At 40.7% G+C, this 23,395-nt stretch overlaps 1 protein-coding gene and 1 pseudogene across 7 annotated transcripts in view; one reads left to right on the top strand and one right to left on the bottom strand.

Moving 5' to 3' along the window:
- HELZ (helicase with zinc finger) overlaps nucleotides 1-23,395 on the bottom strand; it is a 177,959-nt gene that overhangs the window by 152,955 nt on the left and 1,609 nt on the right. For 4 of the 7 annotated variants that reach the window (XM_055243309.1, XM_063617485.1, XM_055243311.2 and 1 more), the window contains exons 2-3: nucleotides 22,943-22,998; nucleotides 18,369-18,425 (exon numbers count right to left, since the gene is read on the bottom strand). The gene's annotated coding sequence lies outside the window, so the exon portion shown is untranslated. Of the gene's footprint in view, nucleotides 1-18,169; nucleotides 18,217-18,368; nucleotides 18,426-20,414; nucleotides 21,297-22,942; nucleotides 22,999-23,395 lie in introns of those variants that run through there. The other 3 variants (XM_063617483.1, XM_063617484.1, XM_055243308.2) reach the window with 2 other exon arrangements.
- LOC129462865 (large ribosomal subunit protein eL42-like) lies at nucleotides 3,127-4,952 on the top strand (annotated as a pseudogene).

Raw genomic sequence — 23,395 nt, 5'->3', positions numbered from 1 at the left:
TGACAACCAAATATGTCTCCAGTAAATGTCTGGAGAAGGCAAAATCAGCTCTAGTTGCGAATTACTAATATAGACAAGCATACACTGCTTGCCAGATAACAGCAACACAAGATTCATAAAGTCCATGGATACCAGAGGCCCTAGAATTAGCAAATCTTCCCTACAGAACTCCCAGCCCACATCCAGACCAATAATACAAAAAGAAGTCATAAGAAAACAAAGCTAATAATGCACCAGCTAAAATCTTTCTTAGGAATGAGTATAGCACAGTGATCCAAAGCACAGACTAGGAACCAGAATTCACCAGCCGCACCACTCTCCAGCTGCATGGCCTGGGGCAAGTGGCTTTACATGGATTATTTCAACTTGCTCACCTCTAAACTGGGAAGACAACTAATACCTACCTCCTAGGGTTACTGTAAGGATTAAGTGAAATAATACCTATAAAAGTACTTAAAAGAATGCCTGGGACGTAAGTGCTCAATAAGTGTTAGCTATTACAATGTCCCTAAAATTCCTTATTTTCATTTTATATAAAGTTGTTTTTTGGTTTTTTTTAAGAGACAGAGCCTCACTGTGCAGCCCGTGCTGGGAGTGTAGTGGTGCAATCATAGCTCCTGCTACCTCACACTTGGGAATGATCCTGCCTTGGCCTCCCAAGAAGCTGGGACTACAAGTGCATGCCACCACAACCGGCTAATTTTTTTTTTATTTTTTTGTAGAGACAGGGTCTCAACGTGTTGCTAGTCTAGTCTTAAACTCTTGGCCTCAAAAGATCATCCCACCTTGGCCTCCCAAATGCTGGGATTACAGGAGTGAGCCACTGTACCCAGCGTACATAAAGCTGAAATCACTTTACTGATCTCAACATACAATACGGTATAGACAATGAAATATTATTCTACGTAATTACTTTACCTACTTGACAGAGGAATTATTTTCACCTATTTTCTCCATCTCAATACACTGGTAATGATTATGCAAAGAATAGCCATTGGAGAAATAAGTATATCTGCAAGTCACTGATAAGGACTAGCTAAACCCTAAATCTGGCTATGAGGGATGATCACAAAGATTAATATCAACAATGATCCCCAAACATATTAGCCAGGGAGATCTCGATAACATTAATATGTAAGTAGAGATTAAGGGCAGAACTATGAATTTCAGGAGCTTTGAGAGGAAATGACTCAATTTACAACCCTTCCTCAGAAGTGGATATCTACCCCAATTACCTTTGTTAATCAGGGCCTGATAACTAGTTTCCAAGATCTACCTGAATCACAGTAGGGTCACTTAGCTGTAGTGTGGAACTCAATACAACGCATGCTCCATTCAGCTGTTTTGTCGAGCTTTTCAGAAAACAGCATGATCTTACTGCACCCACTCCTTCTGAAGAAGCTAAAGTGGTTTATCAAGCATAAAAGCAAAACTGTCTGTCAAAGTCAAATTGAGAAAACATCTCAGGCCATGCTAAAATGGACTATGGATAATACGCAGTGAGAGATCTAGAAGTACTTCTAAATGAGGCCAGCTCCCAGATATACTTCAAGAGTGTAGCTGACACCCCTGCCTAGGACACATCGATACATCTGTATCTATTGTATGTGATCCTTCTACCTGAACATAACAGCCAGATCAAAGGGCAGATACTGACTGAGTGGGGCCGGGCACGGTAGCTCACGCCTGTAATCCCAGCACTTTGGGAGGCTGAGGCGAGCGGATCACGAGGTCAGGAGATCGAGACCATCCTGGCTAACACGGTGAAACCCTGTCTCTACTAAAAATACAAAAAAAAAAAAAAAAAAAAAATTAGCCTGGCGTGGTTGCGGGCGCCTGTAGTCCCAGCTACTCGGGAGGCTGAGGCGGGAGAATGGCGTGAACCCGGGAGGCGGAGCTTGCAGTGAGCCGAGATCATGCCACTGCACTACAGCCTGGGCAACAGAGCGAGACTCCGTCTCAAAAAAGAAAAAAAAAAGATACTAAGTTGGGTCTCTGAGGATTTTTCCCACAGGGACAGAGTGGCCCAGGGAATGGAAGTCGCTGGAGCTGAGTCACATTAAGCACATTAAGCACACCAATGTAGGAAGAAACATCACATTCGCCCATTGCTGGTCCGCCCCATTTGTCTTGACTCTTTCTCTTCCTGTTAAAAATTATCCAAACTTGGTCGGGCGTGGTGACTCACACCTGTAATCCCAGCACTTTGGGAGGCTGAGGCGGACAGATCACCTGAGCTCAAGAGTTTGAGCCCATCCTGGCTAACACAGTGAAACCCCGTCTCTACTAAAAACACAAAAAATTAGCAGGATGTGGTGCCGCATGCCTGTAGTCCCAGCTACTCGGGAGGCTGAAGCAGAAGAATCGCTTGAACCCAGGAGGCGAAGGTTGCAGTGAGCTGAGATTGCACCATTGCACTCCAGCCTGGGCGACAGAGCAAGACTCCCTCTCAAAGAAAAAAAAAAATTATCCAAACTTTTATCAAAAGAACGTAAAACACTAATTTCCTGCAAACTCCTATCCCTGTGAGAAACACTGACTTGGAGGATGTGACTTCACAAGCAAGAAAGCTGAAATCAGAAACCAGGACTCTAATCCAAATCCACTAACTCCTCCCATCTGTTGCTGACCTATAAAAAGAGACTAATACCATGCAACGAACGTTAGTTGTTCTGCCACCAAATACCCATTCCCTTTCCTCGTAATAAAAGCCCACAGTTTCCCTTTGAAAATTCACCTCTCCCCATCTCTCAGACCATGTGGTTCTTGAAGAGCTAACTCCACCAGGGATGTGGGATGGCATGTGACACTAACTAGCCAATCCGAGCCTCACAGCCCTGAACACAGGGATTGGCTCAGGGTAGGCCATATGACCCTGTAAGAGCCAATGAGACACCATGAGACTTGCTGAGCCTTCTGGGAAAGAAACTGATGCTCCTACCAGCTGAATCTAAATTCTGAGAAACTACAAGGGGTTGAATATACCGCAGCCATTTTTCTTACAGTGTCAGCAACTGAAGTCTATACAGGAAAAAGCAGAGCTGATTCACAGGGAGAAACTAAGTCCTGATGACATCACCTGACCCCTGAATCCAGCTATGGCTAGCTGTGCCTGGACTTCGAAGTTAGGTAAGCCAAGAAACTTTTTTCCAGCTTAAGTCAGTTTAGGTTGATATTTCAGGCAGTTGGAACCAAGACATTCTTAATTTAGATAGATAATCTGATCAGTACCAAATGAGCTGATAATTGTCTTGTAAAATAGTGTATACACAATTATTAATAACAATGATCATGTTATTTATTACTTATTTATTACTAATAACAGTAAGTGTAAAGAGAAAAAATAAGTGAGCATGGGAGGCAAATGGCTTAGTGTGATATATGATTCTTCTGTGTCTTAAAAATATAAGCCTAGCTTTCCGTGCCCATACTGCTCACGCAAACATGGTGAACGTTGCTAAAACCCGCCGGACTTTCTGTAAGAAGTGTGGCAAGCACCAACCCCACAAAGCGACACAGTACAAGAAGGGCAAGGATTCTCTGTATGCCCAGGGAAAGCAGCGTTATGACAGGAAACAGAGTGGCTGTGGTGGGCAAACTACGCCGATCTTCCAGAAAAAGGCTAAAACTACAAAGTACACTGTACTAAGACTTGAGTGCGTTGAGCCCAAACAGATCTATGAGAATGCTGGCTATTAAAAAGATGCAAGCATTTTGAACTGGAAGGAGATAAGAAGAGAAAGGATCAAGTGATCCAGTTCTACGTGTCATCTTTTATTATGAAGACAATAAAATCTTGAGTTTGTTAAAAAAAATTACATATATATATATAAGCCCAGAGCATTTGTTTTAACAACTTATAAAGTTACTTCAGTAATAACAAGAAGCTTTTACTGAATGTTCATTGTGTGCCAGATGTTGAAAAGATTATATGTACGTAATCTAATTTAATCCTCACAATGACCCTATAAAGTAGATATTAGAATTGTTATTATCATTCCCATTCACAGATAAGGAAACTGAAGCACAGAGTTAACTTACCCAGTTACACTGTAAACGACAGAGGCAGGATTCAAATCCAGGCAGTCTGACGACTCCTACTTTTACCACGACACTGATTCTGAGCCCACAAGCAACTAAGGTTCTAATGCTATTCCAACAGAGTAAAAACTCAAAGTCCAGCACTCCCAAAAGCACCAAATGTGTCAGTAAAATATCACCTTTTAATTCTGAAACAGGGTTAACATAGTTCTGCATTATAAAAACTACTTCTGTGTTAGTAACCACAATGTTAGTGATTACCATTTTAAAAAATGTAAACACACACACACACCCCTAAGCCAATTACCTTAGTTAAGCAAAAGTCCTAAGTGTCCCAAGATGAAGGAGTGTATTAACTAGCACCATCTTTCCATAAAATGGTAACATTTGCATCCTTCCACAAAAGTCAACTTTCAGAGAGTATCCCATCCCTAACTTACTTTTTGCCACTTTTATAAAACAGAAACTTGTTCTAAAATTGATTCATCTTAGCACAATCTGACAAAAGAGCAAAATCGATAAACTTCATCAAAATTAAACATTTTTGTACTATGAAAAAGACACTGTTAAAAGAATGAAAGACAAGTTAGAGACTGGGAGAAATTTTGTACAAATCACTTATTTGAAAAAGGATTCAGATCTGAACATATAAAGAACTCCCTAACGGGCGTGGTGGCTCACACCTGTAATCCCAGCACTTTGGGAGGCTGAGGCAAGTGAATCACAAGGTCAAGCGATCAAGACCGTCCTCGCCAACATGGTGAAACCCCATCTCTCCTAAAAATACAAAAATTATCTGGGCGTGGTGGCGTGCACCTATAGTCCCAGCTACTCGGGAGGCTGAGGCAGGAGATCGCTTGAACACAGGAGGCGGAGGTTGCAGTGAGCCGAGATCGCACCACTGCACTCCAGCCTAGCGACAGGGTGAGACTCCATCTCAAAAAAAAAAAAAAGAAAAAAAAAATAACTCCCAACAGTCAACAATAAGAAAACTAACCAAATAAAAACTGAGCAAAAGATTTCAACAGATACTCCCAAACAGGATATAAAGATAACAAATAAGCACATAAAAGATGTTCAGTGTTATTAGCCATCAGGGAAATGCAAACTAAAGCCATGATTAGATTCCACTACATACCTATCAGAATGGCTAAATTAAAAATATTGATAACACCAAAGGATGTACAGTAATTGGAACCCTCATACATTGCTAGTAGGAATATAAAATGATTTAGCCACTCTGGAAAAAGGGTTTGCAGCTTCTTATAAAATCAAATACACACACTACACTATATGACCCAGCAATCCCCTTCGCCCCTCAGATACCACAGAGAAATGAAAACTATGTTCACACAAAGATCTGAACACAAATGTTCTTAACAGCTCTATTCATAATTGCTAAAAGTGGAAACAACTCAAATGTCCTTTAATGAGTGAATAAACAGATCTTTTTGTGATATACAACTACTCAGCAACAAAAATGAACAAGCATTCAATATATGCAATAACTTGAATTAATCTCAAAAACATTATGCCACATAAAAGACTCCAGTCTCAAAAGCTGACATACTGTATGATTCCATTTATACAATCTTATTCTCAAAAATATAAAACTATAAAAATGAAGAACAGATCAGTGGTTGTGAGCAGGTATGGGTTGGGTAGGGGTAACTATAAAAGAATAGCATGAGGGAGTTTTTAAGGTGATGACACTGCCCTGTATCCTGATTGTGGTGATGGTTGCACAAACTATACATGTGTTAAATTAGTAAAACTGTATAGCAAAAAACATCAATTTTACTATATGCTAATTTTTATAAAATTGTAAGAATTATTTTTTAAATGTGATCTAAATGTCACATTTGACTTTTTTTTTTTTTAAGATGGAGTCTCACTCTGTCGCCCAGGTTGGAGTGCAGTGGCGTGACCTCAGCTCACTGCAACCTCCGCCTCCCAGGTTCAAGCGATTTTCCTGCCTCAGCCTCCCCAGTAGCTGGGACTACAGGCACACACCACCACACCCAGCTAATTTTTGTATTTTCAGTAGACACAGGGTTTCGCCATGTTGGCCAGGATGATCTTGATCTCTTGACCTCGTGATCTGCCCACCTCGGCCTCCCAAAGTGCTGGGATTACAGGCGTGAGCCACCACACCCAACCGACATGATTTTTTAAAACTACAAAGAAGGAAATACAGCAGAATAAGTGTGCTGTGAATAAACAGAAAACCCATGCACTTCCCTTCCTGCATATGTAGGTTTTAGAGGCAAGAATGGAGCCTCAAAAAGAACCTCTCCAAATGGAACAATGATTGAGCTCACTTGGCAAAAAATGTAGAATACTTTTGAAGAATTCCATCATAGCTAGATGGTTGGTCCAGGACCAAAAGTAAATGCTGGAAGAAAAACAAAATCAATCTTTCCGCTCCGAATCTCTGTCTGTGACAGTATGAGAAGAACCACCAGACCACCTTGAAATCAAGTCATGAAATATGCTTTTATTTTAAAAATCAGTTATATTCCTCAAATTAACTTCTCTTGGTAATGTAGTTATGGTCTTCTTTGATCTCAAAAGACCAAATCCTTTGTTAACAGAGAGACTTTAAGCAAAAGTAAACTGATCAAATAGCAAGAGGCCACAGTAGTAACTAAAATTTCTTCTATCTAAATTCAAGATGATTTCTGCATCTGTCTTACACATTTGCCTATTAGAAAAAAAATATGTATCTACCACACAATTAACAGGTGCAATGAATCAGACTGCATTTCTAAAGGTTTTAGAAGACTGATGAGTTACGTTAACCATAATCACTATCTCCTTTGACAGAAATTACTAACATCCGTAATTGTTTCTTAATCAGATCCCAAAATATCTTTACTTGTCTATATAAACAATAAAACTTAAAGGACAAATATAATAAAATGCACGTTTCATTATGTAACAAAACAAAAATTTATATCAGAAGAATTGCTAGAAAAAATTGGATATCCACATTTTTTAAGTTAGTTATTTGCCATTAATTCTTCTAATTGCTTTCCTTGTGGAAATTCGGTTACTAACCTGAAACTGGAAAGTAAATACACTTTGGGAGGCCCAGTCCAGCAGATTGCTGAGCTTAGGAGTTCAAGACCAGCCAGGGCAACATGGCAAAACCCCGCCTCTACCAAAAATACAAAAAATTAGCTGGGAGTGGTGGCACAAGCCTGTAGTCCCAGCTACTTGGAAGCTGAGACATGAGAATTGCTTGAACCTGGGAGGCAGAGGTTGCAGTCAGCAGAGATCACGCCACTGAACTCCAGCCAGGATGATAGAGGAGACTTTGTCTCAAAAAAAAAAAAAAAAAAAAAATTTATTGTGACAAAAGAATAGCCAAATTGATACATTATTATTATTATTATTATTATAATAGACAGAGTTTCACTCTTGTTGCCCAGGCTGGAGTGCAATAAGGCGATCTCGGCTCACTGCAACCTCCACCTCCCGGGTTCAAGAGATTCTCCTGCCTCAGCCTCCCGAGTAGCTGGTATTACAGGCATATGCCACCACACCTGGCTAATTTTGTATTTTTAGTGGAGTCAGGGTTTCTCCGTGTTGGTAAGGCTGGTCTCAAACTCCCAACCTCAGGTGATCCGCCCGCCTCGGCCACCCAAAGTGCTGGGATTACAGGCATGAGCCACTGCACCCAGCTGATACATTATTAAAATAACCCAAGTGAAGAGGAAGAAAATCTATCAGAATGTGCCCCTTTCCCCACTGAGCAGCAAGGCCCTGGTAAGCCAGTGTGGCTAAAGTGTATCATGCTTCCTGAGGGAGAAAAAGTATTACTTTAGAGATGGCACAATAACTCTGAAATGCCTATAAAATAATGTCAAAGCTCATTAGCAGATATCCGGGCCACCACCAATCTGGCTACAACCTAACTTGCCCATCACCCCAGCACAGGCCCCAAGTACACACACAGTCAGGCCTCTGAGACTCTGATAACATTGTTCCCTCTGCCCAGAACATCCTTTCCTCGCCTCTCTCTGGACCTAAATCCCACCCAGATTTTAACGAATGCTTCAAGATCTACTTCTCTAAGATGCTCTCCTTCCAAAACTAAAATAGCATTACTTCCTATAGAATTAATTGGCCTCTGAATCATCTATTATCTTGAGTTAAATGCATCGTGTAAAATGCCTTATCTGCCCAACACAACTATCTTATAAATTAGAATCCATTTTATTCCATCTTTATCCCCATGACAACCATTCAATTCACTAAAACCATTCCATAAATAATTAAATTTCCCAAAGATGACCTAAAATAGCCTAAATGCCAAGCATACCAAGAACTGTCCTGAACCAAATTCAGTTCTCATTAGCATGTCAAGTCACAAAGAGGCATGTTTTATTACCTTTTAGTTCATCTGCATTTTTCCAAAACTGGAATCTATATAGTCCTATAGTATACATAGGCAAAAGAGTCTACAAAGTAGTTTTACTCATTGTACTGTACTTAATATTCAGCCAGACTTGCATTTTTCTCTAAAACATGAAATCACTGAGTATGCAAGAAGCATTACAAGAGAGACTAAGCCTACAGAGAAGAAAACTAGAAACTACGATCATCAACCATGGTCGATTTTGAATAATCATTTTCATAAAGAGGTAAATTCTCTTAAATTTCAGAATAAGTGGAATTTAGTAGAGTATAAAATGTTTTAAATACATAAAAGAAATATCCTGATGGGCCTTCTGCCATCTGTTTTAGTGACTGAGATAAACTGAATTTTCTAAAAATTATATCAACAGCTAAAATTGAGATTTTTTTTCCATCTATTACTTTGATTTTTCCTGATCCATTTTTCAGGATTTCCAGTAATTCTGGAGCTAGCCTTCTTAGTTTGAAGAATTCCAAATTGTTTCTTGAAGAGTTTGAGCCTCTTCCCAAATCACTTAACATGCTTATTAATTTAAAAGATATGAAGAAACAAAAAACCCATACTTAAGAAGCAAGCAAGGCTGGGCACAGTGGCTCATGCCTGTAATCCCAGCACTTTGGGAGGCCGAGGCAGGGGGATCACGAGGTCAAGAGATGGAGACCATCCTGGCCAACATGGTGAAACCGTCTCTACTAAAAACACAAAAAATTAGCTGGGGTTGGTGGTACATTCCCGTAATCCCAGCTACTTGGGAAGCTGAGGCAGGAGAATCACTTGAACCTGGGAGGCAGAGGTTGCAGTGAGCTAAGATCGCGGCACTGCACTCCAGCCTGGCGGCAGAGCGAGACTCCATCTCAAAAAAAAAAGCAAGCAAATTATACTAAAAGGCTGACTTCTAGAAAAGGTTACTGCTTGCCAAGAAAATTATATTACTATAAAACATTGTCTATTCTTTTTGTTTCTTGATTTTTCCTTCCAGATTATCTGTGTAGACACAGAATCACATTACTACTACCACCACTACTATCACAGCCCCTTAAAAGCCATCTTCAATTTACCAACAGATTATGTTCTAATGCTGTATTTTCAAATCAGACTTTAAAACTGAGAACAGAGTTTTCTATACAGTGTTAACAATAAGGTTACTGGGAAGATTTGAAGTGACAAAAGCAAATTACAAAATAATATATATTGTGGAATTCCATTTTGTAAGTAAAAAACAGATTATAAATAATTGTCATCTCATTTTTGTAAAACATGTAAGTATTGAATATTTTGCATAAGAAAATCAGGAACGATAAGAAACAGTCTAATCATGAAGAAAATATCAGAGAAACCCAAACTGAGGACCATTCTATTAAATATCCAAATAGTACTTCTCACAACTGTCATGAAAAACAAAGTATGAGAGGCTATCACAGCCCAAAAAAGACTAAGAAGACAAAACCGCTACATTCATTGAGGGATTCTGGATAGATTCTGGAACCGAAAAAGGGTATTAGTGGGAAAACTGGTGATATCCAAATAAAGTCTAAAAATTAGTTAATTGAAATGTACCAACAATGGCTGGGTGTGGTGGCTCAGGCCTCTAATCCCAGCACTTTGGGAGGCCAAGCCGAGTGGATCACAAGGTCAGGAGATCGAGACCATCCTGGCTAACACGGTGAAACCCCATCTCTACTAAAAATGCAAAAAATTAGCCGGGCGTGGTGGCGGGCGCCTGTAGTCCTAGCTACTCGGGAGGTTGAGGAAGGAGAATGGCGTGAACTGGGGAGGCGGAGCTTGCAGTGAGCCGAGATCATGCCACTGCACTCTACCCTGGGCGACAGAGCCAGACTCTGTCGGGAAAAAAAAAAATAAAGAAATGTACCAACAATGGTTTCTTACATTTGACAAACATGCCATGGAAACCTAAGACATATGAGAACTCTGACCTATACTTCTAACTTTTCTGTAAATCTAAAATTATTACAAAATGATTTTTGTAATAATCATTTTGGCCGGGTGCGGTGGCTCACACCTGTAATCCCAGCACTTTGGGAGGCTGAGATGGGTGGATCACCTGAGATCAGGTGTTCAAGACCAGCCTGGCCGACATGGTGAAACCCTGTCTCTACTAAAAACACAAAAATTAGCCAGGCGTGGTGGCAGGTGCCTGTAATCCCAGCTACTCAGGAGGCTGAGGCAGGAGAATTGCTTGAACCGAGGAGGGGGAGGTTGCAGTGAGCCGAGATCACACCACTGTACTCCAGCCTGGGACAAAGAGCGAAACTCCATCTCAAAAAAAAAAAAAAAAAAAAGTTTACTGCAAAAATAAAACTGAATATCTCCAGGTGATGCTATTACAGCTTTTTTATTCATCTGTATTTTATAATTTTTTTTTTCAAGATAGAGCCTCGCTCTGTCACCCAGGCTAGAGTGCAGTGGCGCAATCTCAGCTCACTGCAACCACCGCCTCCCAGGTTCAAGCGATTCTCCTTCCTCAGCCTCCTGAGTAGCTGGGATTACAAGCACACACCACCATGCCCGGCTATGCCCGGCTAATTTTTATATTTTTAGTAGAGACGGGGTTTTACCATGTCGGCCAGGCCGGTCTCGAACTCTTGACATCATGATCCACCCGCCTTGGCCTCCCAAAATGTTGGGATTACAGGTGTGAGCCCCTGTGTCTGGCATTGTATTTTATAATTTTTAACAAGCAGCAAGTTTTCATTGTCATGGAAAACAAGACTTAGTCCCAGAAGACTTAAGTTAATTCGCCCAAAGACACAAAATTGAGGCAGCATAGGACTTCTGGAATTAATCCTCTTTCTCTTTACTCTAGACCCCATGCAGAGACCTAAGAACATACCCTATCAAACTTTTTGACTCTCCTTACTTGCTAATACACAAAATTTAAGGTCACCAGATTACTTTTGCTTCACTATAATTGATGTAGAGGGAGGAAACAGATGAAACAATACTGAGAGCTGTTGAAGTTGGACAATGGGTACATGGGCATTGATTACACTCTTCTTTCTACTTTTGTATGTCTGAAAATGTCCATAATAAAAAACTTTTAATTAAAAAATAACCAGCCTGGGCTGGGCACAGTGGCTCATGCCTGTAATCCCAGCACTTTGGGAGGCCAGGGTAGGTGGATCACTTGAGTTCAGGAGTTCGAGATCAGACTGGCCAACTGAGTGAAACCCTGTCTCTACTAAAAATACAAAAATTAGCTGGCCATGGTGGCACATGACTGTAATCCCAGCTACTGGGGAAGCTGAGGCAGGAGAATTGCTCAAACCTAGGAGGCAGAGGTTGCAGTGAGTCGAGATCGCGCCATTGCACTCCAGCCTAGGCAAAGAAGCGAGACTCCGTCTCAAAAAAATTAAAAAAAAAATAACTAGCCTGGCCAACATGGTGAAACCTATATCCACTAAAAATGCAAAAATTAGCCAGGTGTGATGGCATGCCCCTGTGATCCCAGCTACTTGGGAAGCTGAGGTGGGAGAATCGCTTAAACCTGGGATGCGGAGGCTGCAGTGAGCTGAGATCGCACCACTGCACTCCAGCCTGGGTGACAGAGGAAGACCCCGTCTCAAAAAATTTAAAATTAAAATTAAAAAATAGAAAATAAAGTCCTCACTCCCCAACATAACTATGCCACTTCCTACTCTCTATTGAGCACTGTTGCCTGGGTGAGGAGACACCACCGCTGAGAACCTTCAGCATTTTTCAGTGTGAAGCAGAGAGAAAAGTCATGGACTGGGAATCTTGAAGCTTCCATCTTGGTTCTGCTTTAACTGTGAGACCTCAGAGTCCTCTAACTTTTCAGGGCCCTAAACTTCCTTAGCTGTTGTCCCAATAAATCTCTGAAGTTCCTTCTAGGATTCAAATTCTGATTTCAACTTTCTACAAGCTCTTTACACTCAACACAATCAAAACCAAATTCATCTTCATTCTAAACTACTAAGAGCCATTCTCCCTCCTGACTTCCCTATTCTTTTTTTTCTTTAATGTCCCATTCTTCCAGCCACCCAACCATAAAAACCACAGCCTCATCTCTGACTTGAGACATAGAACTCAAGTTCTATATACATAGAAACCCCCACCCCCGTCTCTACTAAATATACAAAAATTAGCCAGGCGTGGTGTCGGGCACCTGTAATCCCAGCTACTCGGGAGGCTGAGGCATGAGAATCACTTGAACCCAGGAGGCAGAGCTTGCAGTGAGCCGAGATCGCGCCACTGCACTCCAGCCTGGGCGACAGAGCGAGACTCCGTCTCAAAAAAAAAAAAAAAAAAAAAAAGAGAGAGGGAGAGAGATAGAACTTTGGGAGGCCAAGGCGGGTGGACGGCTTGAGCTCAGGAGTTCAAGACCAGCCTGGGCAACATGGGAGACCCCCTCTGTACAAAAAATACAAAAATTAGGTGGGCGTGGTAGCTTGTGCCTGTAATCCCAGCTACTAGGGAGGCTGAGGCAGGAAAACTGCTTGAACCTAGGAGGCAGAGGTTGCAAAGAGCGGAGATGGAGCCACTGTACTCCAAAAAAAAAAAGAAAGAAAAAAGAAAAAAACACAGAGATACAGAATTAATTGTTCCCACCCTACCCCATCTAATTAGTCACCACATCTCTCCATTCAACCTCCAAAATAACTCTTGAATCCTTTCCATGGCCACCAACTCAATTCAGGTTCTCATCGCCCTCACTTAGACTACTATGAACCCAACTAAAGGCCCTGTCTCTCAATTCTCTTCCCTACAATCCATCATACTCATCCTTACTCCACCATTCAAGAAATTCCAAGACCAAGCGTGGTGGCTCAGGCCTATAATCCCAGCACTTTGGGAGGCCAAGTGCTTCAGGCCAGGAGTTCAAGACAGCCTGGGGAACATAGTAAGACCCCTAACTTTATAAAAAATAAAAATAACAAAAAGTTAAATATTAAAAAAAAAACTCCCCAAAACCCAGTCCTGACCTATTGGCAGTCTTACCTTCCATTATATTCCTTTATGTATCCTAGGACCCAGGAAACTTGGATATGCAATTTCCTGACACCCACATTTCTGACATAACCCCCAGACTTCCCTCCAGAATGCCCTCTTCCCTTTGCTTCTTGGCTTCCTGGTGGTGTGATTTAAATGCCACCTCTTCAGTGGAAGTGTTCCCTGATATCCCCAAGAAGACAGTATTGCTCCCTCCACTTAATCCCGAAGCACCTTGTATGGCCCCCTTCGATGGCACCTATGAAATTCCTATTAGTCCTTTCATTTGGGGGTGCCCCTATTCTCTCTACAGATAATTAGTTCCTTGTCAACGGAACAATGTTTCCTTTATGTTTGGATCCCTCAGAACAGAGCTTCTCAAAGGGTGTGCCATGGCACACTGGTATGCCCTGAATGAGTTAAAGATGGCCTAGACAGTGGTGGTCTTCTCAGCAATCCAAGCAGCCACAAAGAGACAACAGAAGGCCGGGCGTGGTGGCTCACGCCTGTAATCCCAGCACTTTGGGAGGCCGAGGCAGGTGGATCATGAGGTCAGGAGTTCAAGACCAGCCTGAACAACATGGTGAAACCCCGTCTCTACTAAAAATACAAAAATAAGCAGGGCATGGTAGTGCGCACCTGTAATCCCAGATACTCAGGAGGCTGAGGCAGGAGAATCGCTGGAACCAGGGAGGCAGAGGTTGCAGTGAGTCGAGATCGTGTCACTGTACTCCAGCCTGGGCAACACAGCGAGACTCCATCTCAAAAAAAAAAAAAAAAAAAAAAAAAGAGAGAGAGAGACAACAGAAGCCAGAACCCACAAATGGTCAAGCCTCAAGTCAGTGTCCTGCTTCAACCCAGCACATGCCATCACAAGAACTTGAGAACCACTCAGAGGACGCAGTGATACAAAGAGGCTCACAGCAGATGCCTAATACTTGCTGAACTGAATCCTGGAATAATCCATCTGATCCCCTTCAACCACTCTTCCCAAGATCATGTACCATTTCGACCACATACTCTTTTTTTTTTTTTGAGACGGAGTCTGGCTCTTTCGCCCAGGCCGGACTGCAGTGGTGCTATCTCTATCTTGGCTCACTGCAAGCTCTGCCTCCCGGGTTCACACCATTCTCCTGCCTCAGCCTCCCGAGTGGCTGGATCTACAGGTGCCTGCCACCGCGCCCAGCTAATTTTTTGCATTTTTAGAAGAGACGGGGTTTCGCCGTGTTAGCCAGGATGGTCTCGATCTCCTGACCTCGTGATCTGCCAAAAGTGCTGGGATTACAGGCGTGAGCCACTGCACCTGGCCTCGACCACACACTCTTGTGAACAATTTTTACTGACCATATTATACCAGCCTTACCATTCAAAACCTACAACAGTTAATTGCATAATATAGCAACTGGTATCAACAAACAATTCACCATAAAGAGGCTCAAACAGTTAAATTCAATATTATATAACAAAGAAATGAAAGTGCCATTTTACACTATTAAATTCACAAAAACTTCTGAGGAAAAAATGGTTTTCTCTACTACTTATAGTAAAACAGGTATATCCATATATCTGTTAGGTGCACAAACTGGTATAACACCCTTGAAAACAGTAGGACAATATATCTGAGGAGCCATAAAAACATTGATACCCCTTAACATAATAATACACTCCAAAATTTATCCTTAAGGTATCATTAGAAAAAATGCAACAATATCTACAATGATGTAGATTAAAGTGTTAACTGAAAACCAGCCAGACAACGGTATAAATACTTAACATAAAAAGACTTAGGTAAATTGTAGCATGACTTGATGAAATTATTTTTGCAGCCTTTCAATATATAAGATGTAAATGTTTCATGATATAGTAAGTTTTTAAAAATCAAACTATAATGTATCATAATTTAAAATGAATTAAAAAATGTATATTTTGAAATGAAATGCCAAAAAGAAAATGAATTGTCTTAGGATAATAACCCAACATTTAACAATTTATTATCAATTTATTCAACATTAAGTAATAAAGTTCTACCCTACCAAGGAAATGAAGGGGTTCCAGGACACAAGCTTCATAAAGTCTCAAAAGGACCACCCCTCCCTTCTACTGCTCACTTTGGCCTTGACTGAGTGTTTTCATACTCTCCTTGGTCATGATGACCTATACTAACCCAAACCCCAGTTTTTCAAGGACCAGCCAACTGCCTCAATTGGTCCTCTGATCATCCCTATGAACCAGTGGGAGACAAATCATGCAAAACAAGCAAACACTCAAGAAACAAACAAAGAACCTGGCCGGACGTAGTGGCTCATGCCTGTAATCCCAGCACTTTGGGAGGCCAAGGTGGGTGGATCACCTGAGGTCAGGAGTTCGAGACCAGTCTGACCAACATGGCAAAGTCCCAGCTACTAGGGAGGCTGAGGCAAGAGAACCGCTTGAACCCAGGAGGCAGAGGTTGCAGTGAGCTGAGATCCCACCAGTGCACTCCAGCCTGGGGCAACAGAGTGAGACTCTGTCTTGAAAAAAAAATTTTTTTTTATTTATTAGTTTAACATTTATTACTTTAACAATTTACTTATTTATTACTTTAACCAATCAGCAAGTAGTCAGCCCAAGTTTCACTGTAAACCCTAAAAATATACAGTACCGCCACATTAAAGTCTCTGAGATTCTCAAGGCCAATTTGCTGACTTAGCAGTGGACTGTATCAGTTAAAAGGCAGTGTGGACTCAGACAAATCAAAGAACCAGGGGCCAGGAGACCTGAGAACAATTAAAAGCAAAATGTAGATAGATTTTTTTTTTTTTTTTTTTTTTTTAAGACGGAGTCTCGCTCTGTCACCCAGGCTGGAGTGCAGTGGCGCGATCTCGGCTCACTGCAAGCTCCGCCTCCCGGGTTCACGCCATTCTCCTGCCTCAGCCTCTCCCAGTAGCTGGGACTACAGGCGCCCGCCACCACGCCCGGCTAATTTTTTTGTACTTTTAGTAGAGACGGGGTTTCACCGTGGTCTCGATCTCCTGACCTCGTGATCCGCCCGCCTCGGCCTCCCAAAGTGCTGGGATTACAAGCGTGAGCCACCACGCCCGGCCTGATAGATTTTTTTTAACTACAAAAAACACAAAGCTAAAAAGTCCAGCTTAAACGAGATGAGTAAAAAAATAGCTGGAGATATTCTTTTAAGTCTTAGCCAGAGTGCAAAAGGGAGGATGGAAAGTCATTTTATTAAGAGCTGAAGCTAGCCCAGCACAGTGGCTCACACCTGTAATCCCAGCTCTTTGGGAGTCCAAGGTTGGTGGATCACTTGAGGTCAGGAGTTCAAGACCAGCCTGACCAACATGGTGAAACCCCATCTCTAGTAAAAATACAAAATTAGTCAGGCATGGTGGTGCACACCTATAGTCCCAGCTACTTGGGAGGCTGAGGCAGGAGAATCACTTGAACCCAAGAGGCAGAGGTTACAGTGAGCTGAGATCGCCCCATTGCACTCCAGCCTGGGCAACAAGAGCGAGACTCCATCTCAAAAAAAAAAAAAAAGACCTGAAGCTTTCTGCAGATGAAGATACCTCACAAAAGACAAGTATTGAAAATTCATGGCCAGGCATGGTGGCTCACACCTGTAATCCCAGCACTTTGGGAGGCCAAGGCAGGTGGATCATGAGGTCAGGAGTTCGAGACCAGCCTGGCCAACATAGTGAAACCCTGTCTTTACTAAAAATACAAAAAAATTAGCCAGGCCTGGTGGCAGGCGCCTATAATCCCAGCTACTTGGGAGGCTAAGGGAAGGAGAATCGCTTGAACCTGGGAGGCAGAGGTTGCAGTGAGCTGAGATTGCACCACTGCACTCCAGCCTGGGCGACACTGCCAAGACTCTGTCTCTCAAAAAAAAAGAAAAATTAATTAAAAAATAATTTTAGGTCGGGTGCGGTGGCTCACGCCTGTAATCCTGACACTTTGGGAGACCGAAGGGGGTGGATCACCTGATTTCAGGGGTTTGAGGCCAGCCTGGCCAACATGGTGAAGCCCTGTCTCTACTAAAAATACAAAAAGTAGCTGGGCATGGTGGCGGGCGCCTGTAATCCCAGCTACTCAGGAGGCTGAGGCAGGAGAATTGCTTGAACCCAGGAGGCAGAGGTTGCAGTGAGCCGAGATAATGCCATTGCACTCTAGCCTAGATGACAAAAGCAAAACTCCGTTTCAAAAAAATAATAATAATTTTAACTCTGATGCCTCATAAGGAAAGTATTAAAAGCCTCCTAATTTATTTCTGTAGTATTACCATTTTCCAAGTGTAATAATCAAAGACAAAGACACCGTAGCTGACCAAGAAGATTAATTACTGTGAAATAATAAAGACTCACAACTAAACTGTTTTTAATTAACAGGCATTTCAGCAAAAAGTAAATAATCTGAAAGACTAACAGTATCAATAGAGGTAGTACAACCACTAGGAAAAAAAGTTCAACCTTTTGTTTCTATTGATATGTTCTCAGTATTTAGATCCTCAAAACTGCAGATATATACAGTCATTCTTGACACCGTAAACAGCAGATAACAGGAAAAACAATTCAATACTTAACCAAGTTCACTGGAGCACAAAGTAATCGCCACTCAAGAATGTTGACACAAAAACTAAAGGACCTCTCAAGTTCCAATGGCACGCAGATAAGCTGAGCCCCTGTGCAGTTACTCATCTGAACAGAAGTGGAAGATTAACCTACCCTCACTCATTTCACACACACTAACCTGACAAGGCAGCAAGCAGTCTCTCCGGAGCTTGTTCATCATTCAGTCTGTTCCAGAAGTAACCGATTCCGTTAGGATCTGTGCCTTCAGGTTACCACTGTTTCACTACAGCCCTATATCACTTCGCCCTTGTCCCACCTTATTCTTTCAGGCATTATAAAATTCTTGTTTTCTAAATAAAGTTCTAAACCCTACTCACCTGCAGTTCACTGCACTGGGTATCACCCAAATAGCCCATCAGAGCTCTTTATAATTTCTGAAAGACAAAGAAGAAAGTTTTTTTAATACATAGTAGAAAACACCATTCACCAAGATATCAGTTCCAAAGCATTTGTATCCAAGATTCCCAGCATATGGTCTTTTGGTCTACACTAGTTCAATAAAATGTAGCATGACCAGCACTGGACCAAGAGTCTTGAGATAAGCCTCCAAAGATTAAAAACGAGCTTGGTTTAATGTTGCTACTACTGAGCTGTGTGACCTTGAGCAACTCATTTAATTTCTTCAGGACTAAATTTCCTTATCTGGAAAATAAGTCACTTAGACTAGCTAGAGAAAGAAGAGCACAGGCTTTCCAGAAAGAACACCAGCTCCACTACTTTACTGGTCTCGTGACGTTACGTTAGTTGAGTCACACTTAAGCCTGAATTTCTTCCTTTGTAAAATGGAAACAACTATCTCGTGAGTTGCTATAAGAATTAAAGGAGATGATGAGTTATAAAAAGCCTATAGTAAATATGCTGTGCAGCTCATCGTAAAATTCAACAGATGGTAATTCATTACTACCATTAACCCCCACCAGCCCTAACATTACATGAATTCAATTCACGCATACTTCTTTTAAAAGATCGACAAACCAAAACTTTACCAACCTGACTAAAGAATTAACTGTTTTCGTGTTTCACAATTCAAATTACAGTTATCTTAAGCTGATGGTAGTTTATCATTATTACTTATCTCAGAAAATAAGAACAGAACAGTCCCTGCACAACATCCAAACTCTGGTTCAATGACCATGCCTTTTCTGACTTCTCACTCTACTTCCACACTGCCAGAATATCTCAGGAATAGAGAGGTCTTCCAAAAGCTAAATGACACCCAGCTGTTTTACCAGATTCAGCTCAAGGGAGCAGGACTAGAGACAGAGGAAAAACAGAGGCTTTTCTTTTTTTAATCTTTTTTATTTTACATGCTTAAGTACTGCTCAAATTTGTTTACCATAAGTATACAGGAGTTTTGCATAAAAGTAAATAATTTTTTAAAACTGTATTAGTTAAACATGTTGCCTGACAGGAAGCTCGCATTATAGGATATTTTCATCACAACAAAGATAATTTCTGCAGAAGGAAGCAAAAAAGGCAAATTCAGAAGTGACAAGAACAACTAAAATACGGCACAGAAATGACAAAAATCACAAACATTCACACTTCAGAATAGTTCAGTCAACAAAGATGCCATGCATTCCTTGAAGAACCTGACGATGAATCAAGTTCTTTTTTGTTCAAAGACAAGATGTATGTATACACTCTGCTTTACCAAACAACCTCCTGCTCTTACTTGGAGAAACTGACCCAGTACAATTCACAAAAGTAAACAAGTTGGTATGACTGTTGGTATTAGTTGAAAACTTTCCATTTCTTTTAAATAATTAAAAGTTGACCAAAATATTACATGTATATATAAATTTCTTCCTATTACATCTACAGTGGTCTTTTAAAAAGAGGAATATTAACTTCTAACAGATTCAAGATTACTGAAAACTATTATCCCAGCCACCCTCAAAGCAATAAACCATCACGTTATATGCTGCTTCTAGCCAATGCTACAGAAGTAACCCTGACTGCACTCATCAACTGAAATGAATGGTAAGATGGTATGGTATACTCTCCACTTGTATCACTTTTCTTCTAGAAAACATTTCAAAACATTACTTAGGAATCCAATTACATCTGCTTACATCTGCATGTACATTCACCTAAGTTTATGAAAATTAAACCTAAAAATGTGCTTATAATTTTTTAAGTAGTTCCTCCCCATCTCTTGGATAACTGTTGTTGATAAACCTGGCCCGAAATCTTCTATACATTTGAAACAACAGGCAAAGGTCCTTATTTCTTGTATGGGGCCTGTATTTGGATCTTAGGGTCTCTGACAGACAATTATAGACTAATCTACATTCAATATTAACGCCAAGCCTACTGCTTAAACACAGAACGCATGCATCTGTAAGATCTGGGCTACTTACTTGTAGGTCCCTCTGCACTATTCTTAGCCTTTCATGAATATGCTGTAGATTTTTTAATTACACGAGGCCCTTTGCAAGTAAAAATGACTTTTCCTGTTGTTTTGGCATCACTCCTCTTCCAGTGAAAACTGGACAGTCTATAAATATATACCAACTTTAAGACAATGCATTTTAATATCTATGGCATTAGAAAATAAAACTTCTTGTTAACAAATGCAATAATCAAGTTTACCAGCTAATAGAAAGGTATTCACTCCCAAAAACTACAGCCTTACCTAAAAATAGTGTCCTAGCTTCCCAGCCAAAAGGACAGACTAAAAAAGCTCTGTCTTTATTCAGCTCAGAGACACAGACTTCTACCTCACCACAACCTTCAATACTATGGCATTTCCCATTTTAGAATACTTTGTGTAACAAGTTGTTCAGTGGCCAACCACTAACTTCGCTTTTAAATGAATACTAACACTTCACATAGTCTACATGTGTGAGAACTGTGGAAAATGTCTTGACACAATTCAGGTCAAACAACACTAGCCACACAAGATTACCTACTTCTAAGTATTCCATTTTAGACTACAAACATCTCCACAGGCAAAAAGCAGACCACTGGCTCCTTTCCACAAAATTATCTGTAGGTTTCAAAAAAAAAAGATAAGGCCAGGCATGGTGGCTCACGCCTGTAATCCCAGCACTTTGGGAGGCCAAGGCGGGCAGATCACCTGAGGTCAGGAGCTCGACACCAGCCTGACCAACATGGTGAAACCCTCTCTCTACTAAAAATACAAAATTAGCCGGGTGTGGTGGCGCAAGCCTGTAATCCCTACTCGGGAAGCTGAGGCAGGAGAATTGCTTGAACCTGGGAGGTAGAGGTTGCAGTGAGCTGAGATCACCTCATTGTACTCCAGCCTGGGCAACAAGAGTGAAACTCTGTCTCAAAAAAAAAAAAAAAAGAAAAAAAAATCTATCTATATATATAGATACACACATATATATACACACATATATACACATATATATACACACACATATATATATAAAGTTCAAATTGGGAGGTCTAAGGCAGGAATATGCCTCCATCTGCAAAATAAAAATAAATTTAAAAATCCATATTTGCTCTGCCAAAAATAAAAATTATATGAAATAAACATAAGCACTGCTGAGTTTCAAATACAAGAAAATGTGGTATGTGCACTTAAAAAGAATCTTGGTTTATGTCCACCTTCTTTTCCTAAGTTTTTATTTTTTTAAGGCAAAATGTCAATTACATGCCTCAATCTAGAAAAAAAAAAAAGGACAGCTTATTCATCTTAAACAGATGTTGTGATAGACATGAAAAATTTGTGAGAGGATTTCAAAATCCAGAGGCCCAGATGTGTGGAGAAACAAACAAAAAAAAAAACTACAGTAACCAATCGACCACAATTACTTATGTTTTTCTAAAAAAAAAACTTGGCCGGGCGCGGCGGCTCACGCTTGTAATCCCAGCACTTTGGGAGGCCGAGGCGGGCGGATCACGAGGTCAGGAGATCGAGACCACGGTGAAACCCTGTCTCTACTAAAAATACAAAAAATTAGCCGGGCGTGGTGGCGGGTGCCTGTAGTAGTCCCAGCTACTCAGAGAGGCTGAGGCAGGAGAATGGTGTGAACCTGGGAGGCGGAGCTTGCAGTGAGCCAAGATCACGCCACTGCACTCCAGCCTGGGTGACAGAGCGAGACTCCGTCTCAAAAAAAAAAAAAAAAAAAAAAAAACAACTTAGTAAAACATTTAAAGTTGAGAAAACTCCTTGTGAAAAATGTAAAAGTAGCAAACTTCTCTTCCTGTCTGTAGCACAGAAAAACAATTCACTAACACTGTATCAATAATATCCTTTAAATCCAAAGCATTACAAATTAGATTAAATAAAGCACTTTGAATAAATTCACACACCGCGTGTGATCAGGACATAATGACAAACTAGTCTTATCCCTAATAAGCTAAACAAATCTCAACACTATCATCTTTATTTCAAAATAATTATTAAAGAGAAAAGTACTACTCCATTTTTCAGAAAATAAAAGCAGGAGTGATTGACCTGCCTAATTCTTTCCAACGGAAAGGGTACACTTTACGAGTCCCACAAACCAGGTACACACAAAATCCATATACATAATCACCAGGACTAAACGTAGAGTAGGTGATAGACACCAAAACACAAATAAAATTAAGACATCCAAGTTACGCAAGAAAATTTGAATAGGCAAACTATAATTATCCCTGGTAAAGATACTGATCAAGAATAGCTGCAAGTAACATTTGGCTCTTAGTTAAGTACCACTATGTTTGAGTATGTTGGAGCAACTGAAAAGATTGGTACATTCAACATATTTTTCCTTTCTAAATCTAGCCCTGCCCATAGACCCATTTGACTGAGTGATACATTTGGAAAACAAAGATGGCCCCATCAAATTACTCAGTTTCAGCCTAACTCTTACGAGTTGATTAAAATAAAGAAGGAAAAAAAGGAAATCATTTTTAACTGCAGTCTCACCTTACACATCTCACCAGCACTGTAGTTCATTAGTGATCAATTACTTCATCCAAATCCTGGGGCAAATAGAAAAGATGTGTCTATACAACACCAGTAACAGACATAATCAGTAGCAAACATTTTATCAGCCTGAAGTGAAAGGGCATCTACATTTAAAATGAAAAAATTTACAAAAATGGTAACAGTGTGCAGCTTTGCAAATGTTTTGACCTTAAAACATTTCCTTTCAGTAAGATAAAAGAATAGATTATACAATGCTCTTAAAACTCAAAAACATAATAAAGTCATCTTTTTCAACGCGGATTGACCTTACTTTCAAAAACATAAATGAAGGAGAGGAAATTTCATTAATATGAGTTTAAGAGAGAGCAAAATTAAGAACAAACTAGGCAAGACAGACAACTCCTCCCTCCTTCCCCCGCTCCAGGAATCCACTGTCTCTGAAGTTACACT

The sequence above is a fragment of the Symphalangus syndactylus genome, chromosome 14 (assembly GCF_028878055.3).
Source record: "Symphalangus syndactylus isolate Jambi chromosome 14, NHGRI_mSymSyn1-v2.1_pri, whole genome shotgun sequence".
NCBI lineage: Eukaryota > Metazoa > Chordata > Mammalia > Primates > Hylobatidae > Symphalangus > Symphalangus syndactylus.
Note: the sequence above shows the minus strand (reverse complement) of the source record. Positions and strands in the feature narration are given on the sequence as shown.